General features: G+C 44.5%; 1 protein-coding gene and 1 long non-coding RNA gene across 3 annotated transcripts in view; one reads left to right on the top strand and one right to left on the bottom strand.

Moving 5' to 3' along the window:
- The window catches only part of LOC115105868 (unconventional myosin-Vb-like), a 92,644-nt gene that overhangs the window by 65,365 nt on the left and 11,230 nt on the right, over positions 1 to 16,049 (bottom strand). The gene's annotated exons all lie outside the window — the stretch shown is intronic.
- Positions 431 to 4,276, top strand: LOC115105869 (uncharacterized). The gene is made up of 3 exons (XR_003859935.2): positions 431 to 531; positions 2,424 to 2,501; positions 3,291 to 4,276. It is a non-coding gene; the product is annotated as an uncharacterized LOC115105869 (long non-coding RNA).

The following is a 16,049-nucleotide window of genomic DNA, read 5'->3' as shown; positions in this document are numbered from 1 at the left end:
ATGTTGAGGTTGTGTTTGTGACACAACCAGCCTTGAGATATCCCAGATAGGTCTATATTGAGGTGAAAATGCTGACAGATAATTTCTTAACTCTTATTTAGGCCTACCTTTTTGATTACATAACTTAGGATCACATCCAAATTTACTTCAAGATAATTTTAGTGTTAATGACATTTACTCTAATGGGATCCCAAATCCTATCCTGAAGAGACCTTCAGCAATTTATTCCATCTTCTAAAAGTATTAATTGCACCTTTCTAACATTTTTTAAATATAATTTAATAACTTTATGGAATTACTATGAGAGAAGTTTGGCCTGATGTTGTAGATAAAGCTTTTATTTTTCTACCTATTATCAGGATGGTGGGAGTAATTACTCCCTGTGTTGAATTATACACACTATTAGGCTACCACTCTGACATCATGTGTGCAAAGAACAGGGTCAAAGTCAGTGTGCAAAATCCAGACCTGAAAGATTGCCGCGAAAGAAACCGTGTTGTAGGTCAAAAACATCAACACAAGAGAGAGAAAGTATGTTTCACATGCAATATGTTTTTCTTTATTGGATACATGAATTCTGCTGGACGATTTGCATAGGTAGTTAGCTAGCGTTGGCAAGCTAACTCTAGCCAGCTAGTTGGCTAACGCTAGTTGGCATTTTTGTTGGGGGTTCCAACTAGGCTAGCTAGTTACCATCTACAGAAAAGACTTGCCATGCAATCTGTTTCGTTTTTTTGGTATTAGCTAGCACGCTACGTAGCTAGTTTCCTCACGTTGACTAGCTAGCTACCTAAAGCTGGAAAATATGCTATGGTCGTTACTCGCTAGCTATCTAACTACAGTAACGTTAGCTGGGGTGGATGGTCTTATATTCCCTGAACCTTGTTCTCAGGGTATCCATACCCCAAGGGTATTAAGTGAGACATACCCAGGATGTTAACGAGCTAGCTGTGTCAACACAATCACTATTATTGTTAGCTGAATAACACAACAACTATCTAGCTATGCTTAGCTAGCTATATACCTAAACTATAGAAGTCATGATTTATGATAACTAGGGGTAATGTAAAGTGTCTATGCTAAATGGTCATTACATTCTTCTTCTCTACCACAGATTACCACAAGGTCTCAGACTCTAGGATGCGAAAATACTTACAAGAAAGAAACAGATGGAGACAGTTGTCGATTTCCATTGTTACTTGTAATGTTAAAAAGGAAAGAAAAAGACAATCCCATGTTTCTAAATTAGCTAGCTTTCTAGAGAAGGGTGCAATTGTGGCCCCCAATTCGGGGAGTTCCTGCATGTGATTAATTATACACACCATTAGGCTACCACTAATTGCATTCTGAAAATACAACTATTAGTTTCAGAAAATTTGAAAAATCGCATGAAATGAGGCATTATCAATTTAATTCAAGATCAGAACAATATTTTTTGTTTACTATTGCACTTCTCAGCACATACGTGTCACTTCACAGACGTTTAGGCCTATTCTGGAGATGCAAATGACTGCACCACAGAACAAAAGAAAAACCGTTTATTTTTCTGTGTCCTTGATGGCAAAAATAAAAGCTGTGGTCTGCTCAACAAATTATCCAAACAGTCCTCCTGACTTCCCATTCCTCAACAGATATGAAGCAGCCTTACTCCCTATTACTTTGTAGCAGTGCATTGAATGTGTGGGAAATAACAGACAAAAGAGAAAAGAAAACTTACTGTTGAGATGTATTAGCTCATCAAAAACATGGCTATATTTTCTCTGAAATCTACGAGACAGGCCAGGCTAAAACTACAGACCATAGAAACATAGTACAGTAGAGTAGGCCGACCTCAGACAGCTAAACTACATAGGGTTCACTGTGGGTGACTGACCACCAAGAAAGATTGATGTGTACATACATAAGTACACCAGATCACAGGTTGATTCATGTCAATTTGCTGCTAGCAGATGAAGAGTGCCAAAACAAAGCATGAGGTGCTGAGGGCTGTGAGTCATAAAGCAGCTGACTCGGCACAGGATTTAGGCTAATCAGCAACATCCCTCCAGTGCATAACTGCATCATCTCCTTTATATCACCCCAGAGGGGGGAAGGGTGGGAAAAATAACTAAATCCAAAATGTTAATGAATGCTCTGACTCACCATCTTCCCTCCATTGGGCCACATTTGAAAAGGTGAGAGGATGGAATAATGTGTAGGCTATGGTTCACATATCATCAGCACACTGAATAAAAGCAGTCAGGGGGATGCAGTTTATACAGTGTTATCAGCCCTGTACTCTGCAATGTCCTCTGTGTGTAAGTCAAGTGGATTTTCAACAGCTGAGCTCTGTGTGTCTCAAAATGGAGAACAAACTCTTTTTGTACGACCTTCACAACTTCATAGGCAACTTCTTAACAAGTTGTCTGTGTTTACTGTTACAGGAGGGCCCGGCTATCTCAGATTGGTGTCATCATGAGTCTGTGCTCTTCACACTAGAATCTCAGCCTGATATCAACACAGTGAGTTGGCAGAGGACACTCTCCCCAGGAGGTTAAACCTGGCATTTAGACTCAGTCACAGAGGGCCCATTCATGTTTAAACAGCAGTAAAGCATAGGCGTCACACCCCCTAACCAAGTGGTGGGCCAACTCCCCTGTAGGAATGCATTATAGATTAGACACCTACTGATGTTAGGCATGCTCTGACTGGGAGGCTGAGAGATTCAACTTTGAGCGCTGGCTGTCTTTCCCCCAGGCAACACAGAGTCACAGCATATCACGGCAGGCGAGCTGACAGCAGTGCTTTTTAATCCACTTTAATAAGGAGGCAGTGGGCGGGCAGATAACTGGGGGGGAGATGTAGCGATATAAAATAACCTTGTGTTGTGCTGCAATCAGCTGTGCCATCAGTAATATTACCCACATTTCAGCAAGGGTCACATGGGCTTCGACTCTAGGCACACGTGAAGGTTTGTCTGAAAGTCTGAAACTTTCTCACACAACCCTAGGGAAGATCTTATTCTACTGGGATAACTATTTTGCAGCTTCCAGTAGTAGGAAATATTTTAGCTTATTTGACTTGATCAATACCGTATTTATTACTAAGCTATTAGGCTACATAGATAGTAGCCCAATAAAGACGGCAACCAATAGGGACAGCACTCACTCACCAACAGTCCATTTAGCTGTGTATTGGGACATACAAACGATTCACACACCTTGACTTTATAGAGATTGATGACATTTCACAAAGGTGCTTTCTTTTTTCTCCTGATTGCTCATGTCTTACAATACATCTCCTTTCCTCAGAGTTCTTCTTTTCAAGAACAGAGTCCTTGGAAAGAGTATCCAGCAGAGCTGAAATGTTCCTCCACACAGACTATGACAGAACAACAGAACTCATACAGTACATTATTTACATCCCAGCGCCAGCCTCAGGCCCCAGGTGGACACATCAGAGAAGGAAACAAACTGGCTCACTGCTAAGAAACTAAGACCCATGCTGATGTGCAACTAAACACCGGAAGATACACAAATTTGGCATTTAAACGACAATACTACAGTCCCAGTCTGCTCCAACAAATGTTAATTTGTGAGAAAATATTTCCTCAGTCACATAACATCTCCAGGGGAGGAGTCAATAGAGGAAACATGAGAGGGATGGAGCTAGGGTAGAAGAGCACAAGAAGGATGGGAGAGATGTTTAGTTAATGCAAGATGTTTGTAAGCATTTGTGACACCCTGACACTTGTCCATTGAATCATTATTGGCAGAATGATTGAGGAGATTTTGGGCACCACTGTAGGCATATACTGCAAGAGGAATTCTTACTAGCCTACTCTTTTCATACACTGTTTCTTCATATGAGAGGCTATTACACTAATTGCACATCAAGAAAAGAAAGGATTTGGAAAGGGTAACTGTGCAGTGCCATTCCCTAAGGTTGGGTTTCAAATGTCAGTGTTACTTATTAGCTCAATTGAATGACGTATCAGAGCAGGACTTTAGGCTACTGCATAAGTCCTGTTCTGATACTGTTGAATTAAAAGCTAGATCACCATTAAGTTATTTCTTTGAAAAAGAACAAAGTACCTAGAGATAATAGTCCCATATTTCAAATCCCATGGCAAACATTCACTAAGTGCTCGTCCTTAGTAGGCCTTTGTTGTCTGAAAGCCTCTTTCCAAAACCCCATCTATTGGAAGTAAGATCATTTTCCATGAAATTAGATATAAACAATATCTAAAACTGACAAATAATTACAAAGCGGTACTGAAGCACCCCATCTCAGTCACTCATTGATGCAAATAACTTACTTCAGCATTACTGTGCATATGAACCTCCTAATCCAAATCACACTTGTCTGTCACTGAAATGCAAGAGTCCACCACTACATAGTCTTGAGTGACTACAGTGGCCCTACAAAATAGACTAAATAGAATCATTTATAAATAGCACGATGATGCTAAGTGAAAGGATGAACGAAAAGGCTCAGTCCCTCTCTGGATTTTGACAAAGTGCCACTGAACTGGCAATTTGACTATCCTACAGATTGGATGAAGACCTGAACGTTTGGACCATGTGATTGTAAAACAGAGTAGACATACAGTCAACAGCGGTTGCTGCAGTTATTCCTGGCTCTGCCTCTGTGGGTTTGGGTTGAGACAGCCGAATGCTCCACTCAGCTCATCACCAGGAGCGTGTGTGAGATTCAGACTGACACAATGAGGACGTGATTCAGAGTTCAGAGCCTCTCTAAGTCCAGTTAAGGATGGTGTAGACTAGAGGATGAATCTGCCCGGAGGAGAGTCATCATCAGGCCCGGAGCTCCAGGTTACAGACCCTTTCAAAGACCACAAGGTATTTCAGGAACACACCCGAGTCATTTCACTTTGATCCTGACAAGAGTCTTTTAACGCTCTGCCTCAGTGGCTTCCTTCAACTACTGTATTATTCTCTGAAATCCCAGACCACATTGGCACATTATGGGATGCAACCAGTCTGGACTCTAGAGAGACTACTACTGCATCACTGATGACTTCTAAATGTCACATTTTCCTAAGCACAACCCAACCTACTAACGTTACTATTTGATCAATGGTTAGTCTATACTGGGGGGAGAAACTTTTAACAATTTACTGTTCAAACCTCAAAGTCAGTTGCGTTTAGGATAGGTTGGTGAATGACGAGCCACAATGGAAGGTTTGGGAGCTATGTCATAGCACTCTGTAAATTGTCTTTTGCTTTGAGTCAAGAAACTTGCCATGAGGCCTACAGGAGGACACAGAATAACAGAGTTCAAGGACACAACTCTGACTCCACAAAACCAATGCTGGGTCTATCCATTTCACTCTTCACAGCCTCTTGGGAAAATAATTACTTTAGAGGGGAGATTGATTTATCAGGTAACTGCCTAGATGCCTGCTGTGTCATCATGATTTGATCGTACAGTAATTGTGGGAATACTGACCCTTACTGTAAAAGACATTTCTGAAATCACCTCCCTTCCTGAATAAATTAATTTGACTGTGTATGTACAGTATAATCACCCATCACCTAATCTACTGTGCCTTTATCGGTACATCCTTCCACCACTACCAATCCATTAGTCAGCATGAAATTACGGAAACGCATAATAAAAATGATCAAAACCTCAAACTTGCTGGCGGCCCTTTTCACCTCCCTCGGCCCCTGGCTGCTCGGACCAATCACACAGCAGCAGTGTCAGACCAGAGTCATGTAATCTGGTTTGATGGCAAACAGTTTTAGCTCTGCAGCAGCCCAGTGAGTCTCTCTCAGTGGTCTTTGCCTTTACCCAGACTGGGCAACATTCTAGGGGCGGACACCATACTGTATGTGACTGTAATGTTTACACTGCTGAGAGAGACTAACTGGGCTGCTGCAGCGTCACAACTGTTTGCCATCAAACCAGATGACGTGACACTGCTGCTGTCCTGTCTTCAGTCAGCTGTTCATTCCACCCCCCCCAAAAACTGTTAAGATGGCTATTTTATTTTTATGGTTTTCATCCATAATACAATAATTGTGCCAGCCATGACAGCAGCCCCTGCTGTAGCAGTGTAAGCAACAGTAATGCTTAGGAATAACAGCAGTAGCTACCTTTATAAGTAGAGCTCACTGGTGCTGAAGTAAATCAGCTGCATTGATTGAGACTAACTTGATTTGTACTGTAAAACTCCCTTTACCCTCTACTCCTCCTCTTTCTCTCACTCGTTACATTCCATTTCTGGTACTGGCATTCCGGCATTTTCCTTCCTTCGCTCCACTCTTTGCTATGTGATTTTCTTCAGGTCGAAAGCATTTAGAGAATAACAACAAACAAGATGAAAGCCCTGTAACATGGCATAAATCATCTTCCACAGATGCAACAACAGTATGCATGCAGCTTTTGCATCAAACTGGACCATTATTCTATCTTATCAAACAGTCCATCACAACACTATTTCCAAATGCTTATTGTAAGTTTGGACAAACATCATTAATCAAGTAGCCAAAATCCTTTCAGAGAATTACAAGCACATACTGTACCACAGTGAGAATGAATGTTCAGTTATCACAGCATGCCGTAGTTAGATAGGAAGAGAAACAACAATTCCACAGTCTAATTGTGACAATATTCACAATTGCCTCTCAAATGTCATAGATGGAACATCGGACTGAGAAATAGTTTAAGGGTGCAACAGGGTCATCCTAAGTCAACTCCTCCCTGTGTCCATTTGAGTCTATAATTTCTTCTTGCAGGCCTGGACATTTTAAGAAATTTGAAATTTACTGAACAAAAATATAAATGCAACATGAGCTGAAATAAAAGATCCCTAAATATTCCATATGCACAAAAAGCTTATTCTCCTCAAATTTTGTGCACAAATTTGTTTATATCCCTGTCATTGAGCATTTATATTTTGCCAGGATAATCCATCCACCTGACAGGTGTGGCATATCAAGAAGCTGATTAAACAGTATGATCATTACACAGGTGCACCTTGTGCTGGGGGACAATAACGAGCCACTCTTAAATAGTGCAGTTCTGTAATACAACACAAGGCCACAGATGTCTCAGGTTGAGGGAGCATACAATTGGCTTGCTGACTGCAGGAATGGCTACCAGAGCTGTTGCCAGAGAATTACAATGTTCATTTCTATACCAACGTTGTTTTTGAGATTTTGGCACTACGTCCAGCCGGCCTCACCACTGCAGACCACATGTAACCACGCCAGCCTAGGACCTCCACATCCGACGACCTGAACAGCTGATGAAACTGTGGATTTCCACAACCAAAAATCTTTTGCACAAACTGTTGTTTTGCAGAAACCATCTTGGGGAAGGTCATCTGAGTGCTCGTCATCCTCACCAGGGTCTTGACCTGACTGTAGTTCAGTGTCGTAACCGACTTCATTGAGGACAATGCTTACCTTCGATGACCACTGGCACGCTGGAGAAGTGTGCTCTTTGCATACGAATCCCGGTTTCAACTGCACCGGGCAGATGGCAGACAGCGTATATGGCGTTGTGTGGGCGAGCGGTTTGCTGATATCAAAGTTGTGAACAGAGTGCCTGATGGTGGCGGTGGGGTTATGGTATGGGCAGGCACAAGCTACAGACAATGAACACAAATGCATTTTATCGATAGCACAGATATACCATAACGAGATCCTGAGGCCCATTGTAGTACCATTAATTTTCCGACATCACCTCATGTTTCAGCATGATAATGCATGGCCCCACGATGCAAGGATGGGGAATAATTGCCGGAAGCTGAAAATGTCCCAGTTCTTCCATGGCCTGCATACTCACCAGACATGTCACCCATTGCGTTTGGGATGCTCTGGATCGACGGAGTGTTCCAGTTCCTGACAATATTCAGCAACTTCGCACAGCCATTGAAGAGGAGTGGGATAACATTCCACAGGCCACAATCAACAGCCTGATCTTTAATTTCTTATCCATATTTTTTTAAACTGCATTGTTGGTTAGGGTCTCATAAGTAAGCATTTCACTGTAAGGTCTACCTGTTGTATTCGGCGCATGTGACTAATACAATTAGATGTGATTTGATTTGGCTGATACTCCTCCTGATAAGTACATTTTTTGATTTTGAGGGAGGGGGGGACTGGCCCCCTGACTGCTCCCGTCTCATTCAATTAGCATCACAATGGACCTCTACATGTCCCACGACCCACGGAATGGCTTAGAAAAACAACAAAACAAAGCAAACAAAACATACTTATGATATGTAAGTTATGCTTACAGAGTACTGTAGTAGTACTTTTTGAAATTTATTTTTATTTAACTAGGCAAGTCAGCTAAGAACAAATTCTTATTTACAATGACGGCCTAGGAACAGATGTTTACCTTGTCAGCTCAGGGATTCGATCTAGCAACCTTTCGGTTACTGGCCCAACGCTCTAACCACTAGGCTAACTGCCACACTAGTGCTGTAGTGTATGCCTTTATTAAGAAGCCTGGTGCTTAGCCCAGAGCTAAGAAAAATTATGAGTTATGAGCTGACACTCAAATTTGAATTATGAGTTTGTTTCATAAGCTAAGGCATTTAGGGAAATATTGAACATTAGGGATTTTAGAACATATTTATGCAAGTAATCATTTCTTCCCTGACTTATATAAAAGCCTAAGGGGAGCTCACTTGGTGAAAAATCTATTTTGATGCTAGAGCAGTGAGGACACTGAATGGCAGGTGTTCTCTCTGCAGTTGGTTCTCTCCAAATCATGTTTCTCAGATGGTGTGCTGAGGCATTGCAAGTTGTCCTTGCTAATTCCCGATCAAACCATCTTTAATTATGGACCAACACTGATAGCCCAAACACAGTAGGGGGAAAGCCAAGTTCCTCTGCCAATGTGAACAAAAGACGGCCTACATCAGATCCAGTTCCACACTGATTAAACTGGGATTAGTTAGAATCTGTGGTTCTGGTTAAACATGGACATAATTAACCATTCTCCAGATTTCAAACTCTTCAAAAAACTAGTTGAAATGCAAAATTAAGAACTTTATAATTAGTGCCGTGGGTGCAATCTAAAAAGGAAAGTTGCACTTGCTTTGTGACAGATTTGAAGATGTCGTTTTGCTTAAGACATCTGTTCTGATGCCACACCCTGTCCCACCCACCCCCTAAAAACACACCAGTATACATACAATAGCCTACCCACACACTTTGCCAAGCCATTCTTCACCTGAGAAACCAACATCAAACCTGAATGCACGAGCATCATTTACCCTGAAGTGACCTCCCATAGACCCATTACGCCACTCCTTTCCTCTGTCTCAACTAGAGGTCGACCGATTATGATTTTTCAACACCGATACCGATTATTGGAGGGCCAAAAAAGCCACTACTGATTAATCGGCCGATATTTTTTATTTTTTTTGTAATAATGACAATTACAACAATACTGAATTAACACTTATTTTAACTTAATATAAAATATCAATAAAATCAATTTAGGGTCAAATAAATAATGAAACATGTTCAATTTGGTTTAAATAATGCAAAAACAAAGAAGAAAGTAATATGTGCCATGTAAAAATGTGTGCCATGTAAGAAAGCTAAAGTTTAAGTTCCTTGCTCAGAACATATGAAAGTTGGTGGTTCCTTTTAACACGAGACTTCAATATTCCAAGGTAAGAGGTTTTAGGTTGTAGTTAATATAGTATTTATAGGACTATTTCTCTCTATACCATTTGTATTTCTTATACCTTTGACTATTGGATGTTCTTATAGGCACTATAGTTTTGCCAGTGTAACAGTATAGCTTCCGTCCCCCTCCTCGCCCCTACCAGGGCTAAAACCAGGAACACATCGACAACAGCCACACTCGCAGCATCGTTACCCATCGCTCCACAAAAGCCGTGGCCCTTGCAAAGCAAGGGGAATAACTACTCCAAATCTAAAAGCGAGTGACGTTTGAAACAGTATTAGCGCACACCCAGCTAACTAGATAGCCATTTCACATTGGTTACACCAGCCATTCTCCTGATAGGCTTGAAGTCATAAACAGCGCTGTGCTTGCGAAGAGCTGCTGGCAAAACGCACAAAAGTGCTGTTTGAATGAATGATTACGGGCCTGCTGCTGCTCAGTCAGACTGCTCTATCAAATCAGACTTAATTATAACATAACACAGAAATACGAGCCTTTGGTCATTAATATGATCGAATCCGGAAACTATCATTTCGAAAACAAAACATTTATTATTTCAATGAAATACGGAACCGTTCAGTATTTTATCGAACGGGTGGCATCCCTAAGTCTAAATATTCTTGTTACATTGCACAACCTTCAATGTATGTCATTATTAAGTACAATTCTGGGAAATTAGTTCGCAATGAGCCAGGAAGCTCAAACTGTTGCATATACCCTGACTCTGCGTGCAATGAACTCAAGAGAAATGACACAATTTCACCTGGTTAATAGTGCCTGCTAAACTAGATTAGTAGTTATAACTAGTGATTATGATTGATTGTTTTTTATAAGATAAGTTTAATGTTAGCTAGCAATTTACCTTGGCTTCTACTGAGTTCGCGTAACAGGCACGCTACTCGTGGAGTGCAATGGTTAGAGCGTTGGACTAGTTAACTGTGCGGTTGCAAGATTGGAATCCCTGAGCTGACAAGGTGAAAATCTGTCAGTCACGTTCTGACCATCGTTCGTGTGTGTTTTAGTGTTGGTCAGGACGTGAGCTGGGTGGGCATTCTATGTTGTGTGTCTGGTTTGTCTATTTCTATGTTTGGCCTGATATGGTTCTCAATCAGAGGCAGGTGTTAGTCATTGTCTCTGATTGGGAACCATATTTAGGTAGCCTGTTTTGTGTTGGGTTTTGTGGGTGATTGTTCCTGTCTCTGTGTAGTTTCACCAGATAGGCTCAGTCACTTGGTTTTTTCTTTTCAATTGTTTTGGAAGAGAAGAGAACGAGCGCCATTCTCCTTGCGGAGATGGTGCTAAATACATCAACACGGTCGGTCCCTGGGATTGGGCTGGCCAACACGATTCGGTTTGCTTGGAAGGAAAAGGAGTTTGAGCCTTTAGGACGGGAATCCTTTGGAAGGATAATATTGATGGGGATTCTAAAGCTGACGGTGAAGGACGTGTTTTGTTTCCAAGGCAACTCGTTGGAGGGAGCATACGACGTTGCACTATATACAGAGGAAAAACACGATGATATCCTGAGAAGGGCAAGAGCAGTGGGAGGTGAGAGGCCGATGTGCCACTACGAAATAACAAGCCTGGCGAAGAATAACTTTAGGTTGTAACTGTAAACATTTACAACCCTTACGTTAAGGACGAAGAGGTGAGGGCTTTTCTGGGGAGATACATGGATAACGTCTCCTCAGCAAGGCACCTCAAAGACTCCTTGGGTTTTGGAATGGGAGGAGAGGCTTCCAGGCCCTCCTCAGAGAGGACCCAAGGGGACATGGTGGCTACCTCCATCCTCCTGCTATGTTCTCCCTAGGGGCTGACAGGGGACGTTGTATTATGCACGTCAGCCCCCATTTTGCAGACGCTGTATGGCCTATGGTCACATATTCGCCTCATGCAGTGCAAGAAAATGCAGATTTTGTGCATCTGAGGATCACGAGGCGAGGGATTGTGACAAGCCTAAGACGTGCCATGGGTGTGGCTCGTCAGCACACCTGTGGAGGGGGTGCCCGGCCCGTCAGAGGTCATATGCGTCTGCGGCTGGGGGGGAGCAGGAGCGGGGGGATGGGGGAAGAAGAGGAGGGGAAGGGAAGCACGCCTCATGACCAGAGATCAGGTCCAGAGGGGAAGGCCACAAGGAAGGAGGAGGAGCCAGAAGCGGCGGATGGAAGAGAGAAGGAAACGGAAGGCACGGGAGTAGGAGAACCAGAAAAAGCGGCGGAAGAAGGCAACCGAGTGGAGGAGCATGAGAGAGAAGAAAGCGAGGGAGGAGTGGTGGAGAAGGAGACGGTGGAAGAGAAAGTGGACTGGGGGAAAGTGCCATGGTGGAAGAGATGAGGGTTATGGTGGAGGAGCTGGCAGGGGGAGGGTGGTATCTCTTCACTGCCGCCATCACCAAAGAAGAGTATGAAGAGGAGGGGGCGATTGGCCGACAGTGAGGGGGAAGGGATGGCCAAGAGAGTGATGGGGGCGGGAGAAACCTCTGGGTTGCTGCTGGTTTCCCCAGGCCCTCAACTTCTGTTGGGTGGGGACACACATAACAAGACTCAGGACTGGGTACAAGAGGAGGTGGGGAGTTTTTTTGTTTGGGGACTCAGCCTCCCCAATTTTTTTCCAAACCAGCTGCAACACTGGGGAGGGGAGGATTGTGGGGTAGACCCAGGGTGCAGGGCACTCCGGAGCCAAACACTATTCCTGCATCCTGGGAGGGTGTGATGGAGGAAGAGGGGGATGTCGGGATTACGGATGGTGTTCTCACCGGTAGATATGGAGCAGGGGAGCATCGGGTGAGTCTCCTGTTTTATGTTTTTTTCTGTCTGGGTTTAGAATTTGAGTGTATTACATGTATTTATTTTTCATGGAGTCTAATTTTACTTTTGTTAGTTTAAATGTAAGGGGTTTAAGGGATTTTGTTAAGAGGAGGGCGGTTTTTAGTTATTTGGAGGGTGTGGGGTTTGATTTTTGTTTTTACAGGAGGTTCACCTGAGGGATGGAGGGGATGTTATTAGGTTTAAGAGGGAGTGGGACAAGGGGAGTCGGTTTGGGGTGTTGGGGGTGCACTCATCGGGGGTAGGGATTTTGTGTGGGCACAGGGAGGTAAAAGTGGAGGATTCTTTCGTGGTAATGCAGGGGAGGGTTATAGGGGTGGATGTCACGATAAGGGATTGTAAATTTAGATTAGTGGTGGTGTATGGGCCACAGGTGGTGGCAGACAGAAGGGAGATGGTGGACTGTCTGACGCCCTGTGTGTCACAAATAGGAAATTAGTGATAGGGGGGATTTTAATACAGATTTAGGAAGAGGGGGATAGCAGTGCGGGCGCCATTGCCAGGCTAATGGCTTGCCATGGTCTGGTAGATGGTGGTCTGCACACTACTCCGAAAATGGACGGTCCTACATGGCGTAACTCCAGGGGGTTGAGCGGAGGCTCGACTATATTTTTTTTGTACCCAGGTCTTTGGGTAAGTTGTCTGGGCGGCTGTTGCCTGTTTTTTCTACCCCAGTCTGCAGTCTGCCTCTTTGGTAGAGGGTACTGGAAGCTAGATCGGGATGTGCTGGAGGAGCAGGCTTTTGTTGACGGGTTTTATGGTTTCTTTTGAGGCTTGAGGGCCTCCGGTCCATGTGCGAGGGGGTGTTAGAGTGGTGGGAATTAGTTAAGGTGAGGATTAGGGCTTTTATAATAGGGTATTGCAAGAGGAAAAAAAGGGAGGAGAGGAGGGAGGTGGATCGTATCCAGAGGTTAATTGAACTCGAATACGAGGCAGGCAACCTCGGCGGGTCGCTTGACTGGGAGAGATCCGCAACCCTAAAGGCGCAGCTCAGGGAGTTGCAGGAGCGGAAGGCTCGAGCTTTCCTTGAGCGAGCGCATAGTGGCTTTCTAGAACATAATGAGACTTGTTCTGCTATGTTCTTTAAGTTGGTTAGGGCAAGACAGAGTAGGAAGGTAATGCATGGTGTTAGGGAAGAAAATGGTAGTATAGTTAGAGAACCAGAGGATATGGTCAGGGTGACAACTGATCATTTCCAAGGTTTATTTAAGGAAAGGGAAATAGATGTAGAGCAGGGAAATGTGTTTTTAGAACAATTGTCCAGGCGGTTGCCGGAGGACATTAGAGAAGTGATGGAGGCCCAGATCTCACTAGAAGAGGTTGAGAGCGCTCTTAGGAGGATGGGAAAAGGGAAGGTGCCTGGGATAGATGGGCTGCCGGCTGAGTTTTATCTCAAGTTTTGGGGTATACTTGGACCAGTGGTCCTCGAAGTCTTGAAGGCCATCCTTGAGACGGGGTCCCGGGGGATCAATGGCTGTTGGTGTGCTGTCACTTTTATATAAGAAGGGGAAGTAACAGACCTTGGCAACTGGCGGCCGTTGACCATGCTGTGTGTAGATTACAAGCTACTTGCAAAGGTTTTAGCAGACCGGTTGCAAGACAGCCCTTCCCTACGTCGTTCATGAGGATCAGACGTGCGGGGTAGAGGGCCGCTCTATTCGATGGAACCTACAGTTAATCAGGGACTCCATCGCTTGGGTTGAAGATAGAGGTCTGCCTTTAATGGTAGCAGCGCTAGATCAGGCGAAAGCCTTCGATCGCGTGAATAGATCCTTTTTATTCAGAGTGTTAGGTCGATTAGGATTTGGGGAGAAGTTTATAGGATGGATTCGTACATTATATGTCGGAGCGGGGTGCCGAGTTAGTGTAAATAGTCACTTGGGTGATGTTTTTGACCTCTCGTCTGGGGTCAGGCAGGGGTGCCCACTCTCGGCTCTCCTCTTCGTTCTGTACATGGAGCCTCTGGGGGCTGCCATTAGGGCAGCCACAGAGGTGGAAGGTTTGCTGATCCCTGGAAGTGGTGGGCTGCGTGTTAAGATGACGCAGTACGCCGACGACACTTCCTTGCTGTTGTGCAAGGACTCGTGCCTGACAAGGTCCCTTGCCATCTTTGGGGATTTCACCCGAGCGTCGGGAGCAGTTCTGAACCATGCAAAGTCTTCAGTCAAGTTTTTCGGAAGATGGCGCGGTAGAACGGATGTGCCTGGGGGGTTATCACTCTGTGAGGGGGCCCTGAGGATTCTCGGGGTCCATTTTGAGACCTCCCGGCTCAGCGACGCTAAACTGGAACATGCGTATCGCAGTGGTACAGAGGAAGCTAGCAATGTGGAAAGCTAGGTATTTGTCTTTTTATGGGCAAAGTCCTGGTCCTAAAGGTGGATGTGTTGCCGTCTCTTTTGTATTTGGCATACATCTACCCATTGCCGGCTTGTCTGAGGAGGCCTCTAGTGAGGCTTGTGTTTCAGTTTATGTGGAGTGGCAGGTGCGAGTGGGTCGCAAGGGCACGCATGATCTGTCCCATCGGGAGGGAGGTAGGGGTACCACATTTCCCCTCAAGCTGGACTCAATTTTGTTTCCTTCTTGTTAACGGAGCTTGCTCAGCCAGTGATACACCCGTCCGGTTACCTCCTGCGGGTGTTTTTCTCGTATCAGGCGAGAAGCATAATGGTGTGGTCTAACACGGGTCCTCGGGCGGAACAGCTGCCGTGGCACTTTGGTCATGCGGCCAAGTGGCTGCGTGCGCACCCTGAGGTTGAAGTTGCCCGAGTAGGTTTAGATCACAGGCACCTGTACGAGGAGGTCAGAAAGGCAGGGAGTCCGGCGCCTGTAGTGGGCATCTCGGAAGTGGTCTGGGAGGGAGTGCAGGCGCGGGTCTGGATAACAGGCTCAAGGACCTGAATTGGTTGAGCCTTCATAAGTGTTTGCCGGCGTTCCATCTTGTACCGGTATAATTTGGTGCAATCCCCCACCTGTCTAAGATCCTCTTGTGGCAGGGAGGAGACTGTGCGCCATGTCTTTTGGGACTGTGCCTTTGCCGGAGTAGTATGGGCTAGGGCACGGGTGTTGTTAGGTTTGGTAAAGGGGGATTTTGTATTGACGTGGGCCAGGTTAGAGAGGGGTGTAGGGAGAGCGAGAGGGACGGATAGGGACAGGTTTCTGCTCTGGCTTCTCATGAGTCTCTTTAAACGGGGCTGTGGGAAGCAAGGCAGAACATGGTGAAGACAGGGAAAGATTGGGGGTGGAAGGGATAGTGAGGAGGGTGGAAGGAGATTTGAGGGGGAGGATGAAGAGGGAGGAGAGGAAGTGGGGGCAGCATGCTGCTCGGGAGAGGTGGAAGGGGGTTTAGGGCTGGGTGTCATTTAGATTTGTAAGAGGATAGATTAGGGACGGGAGATAGGGGAGAGGTATTTTGTAGGGTAACGGGAGGGAAGATGCTCCCTGAGGTTTTGTTTGTGTTTTATGTTTTAGTTTAATTAGTTTATTTAAAATACCATTATTTGTGTATGTATGTAAATTATGAGTTGTAAAGAATGAATGGTATTGAAGATAATAAATTATTTTTAT

The sequence above is a fragment of the Oncorhynchus nerka genome, linkage group LG22 (assembly GCF_034236695.1).
Source record: "Oncorhynchus nerka isolate Pitt River linkage group LG22, Oner_Uvic_2.0, whole genome shotgun sequence".
Lineage (NCBI taxonomy): Eukaryota > Metazoa > Chordata > Actinopteri > Salmoniformes > Salmonidae > Oncorhynchus > Oncorhynchus nerka.
This window is presented reverse-complemented; position numbering and strand designations above follow the sequence as displayed.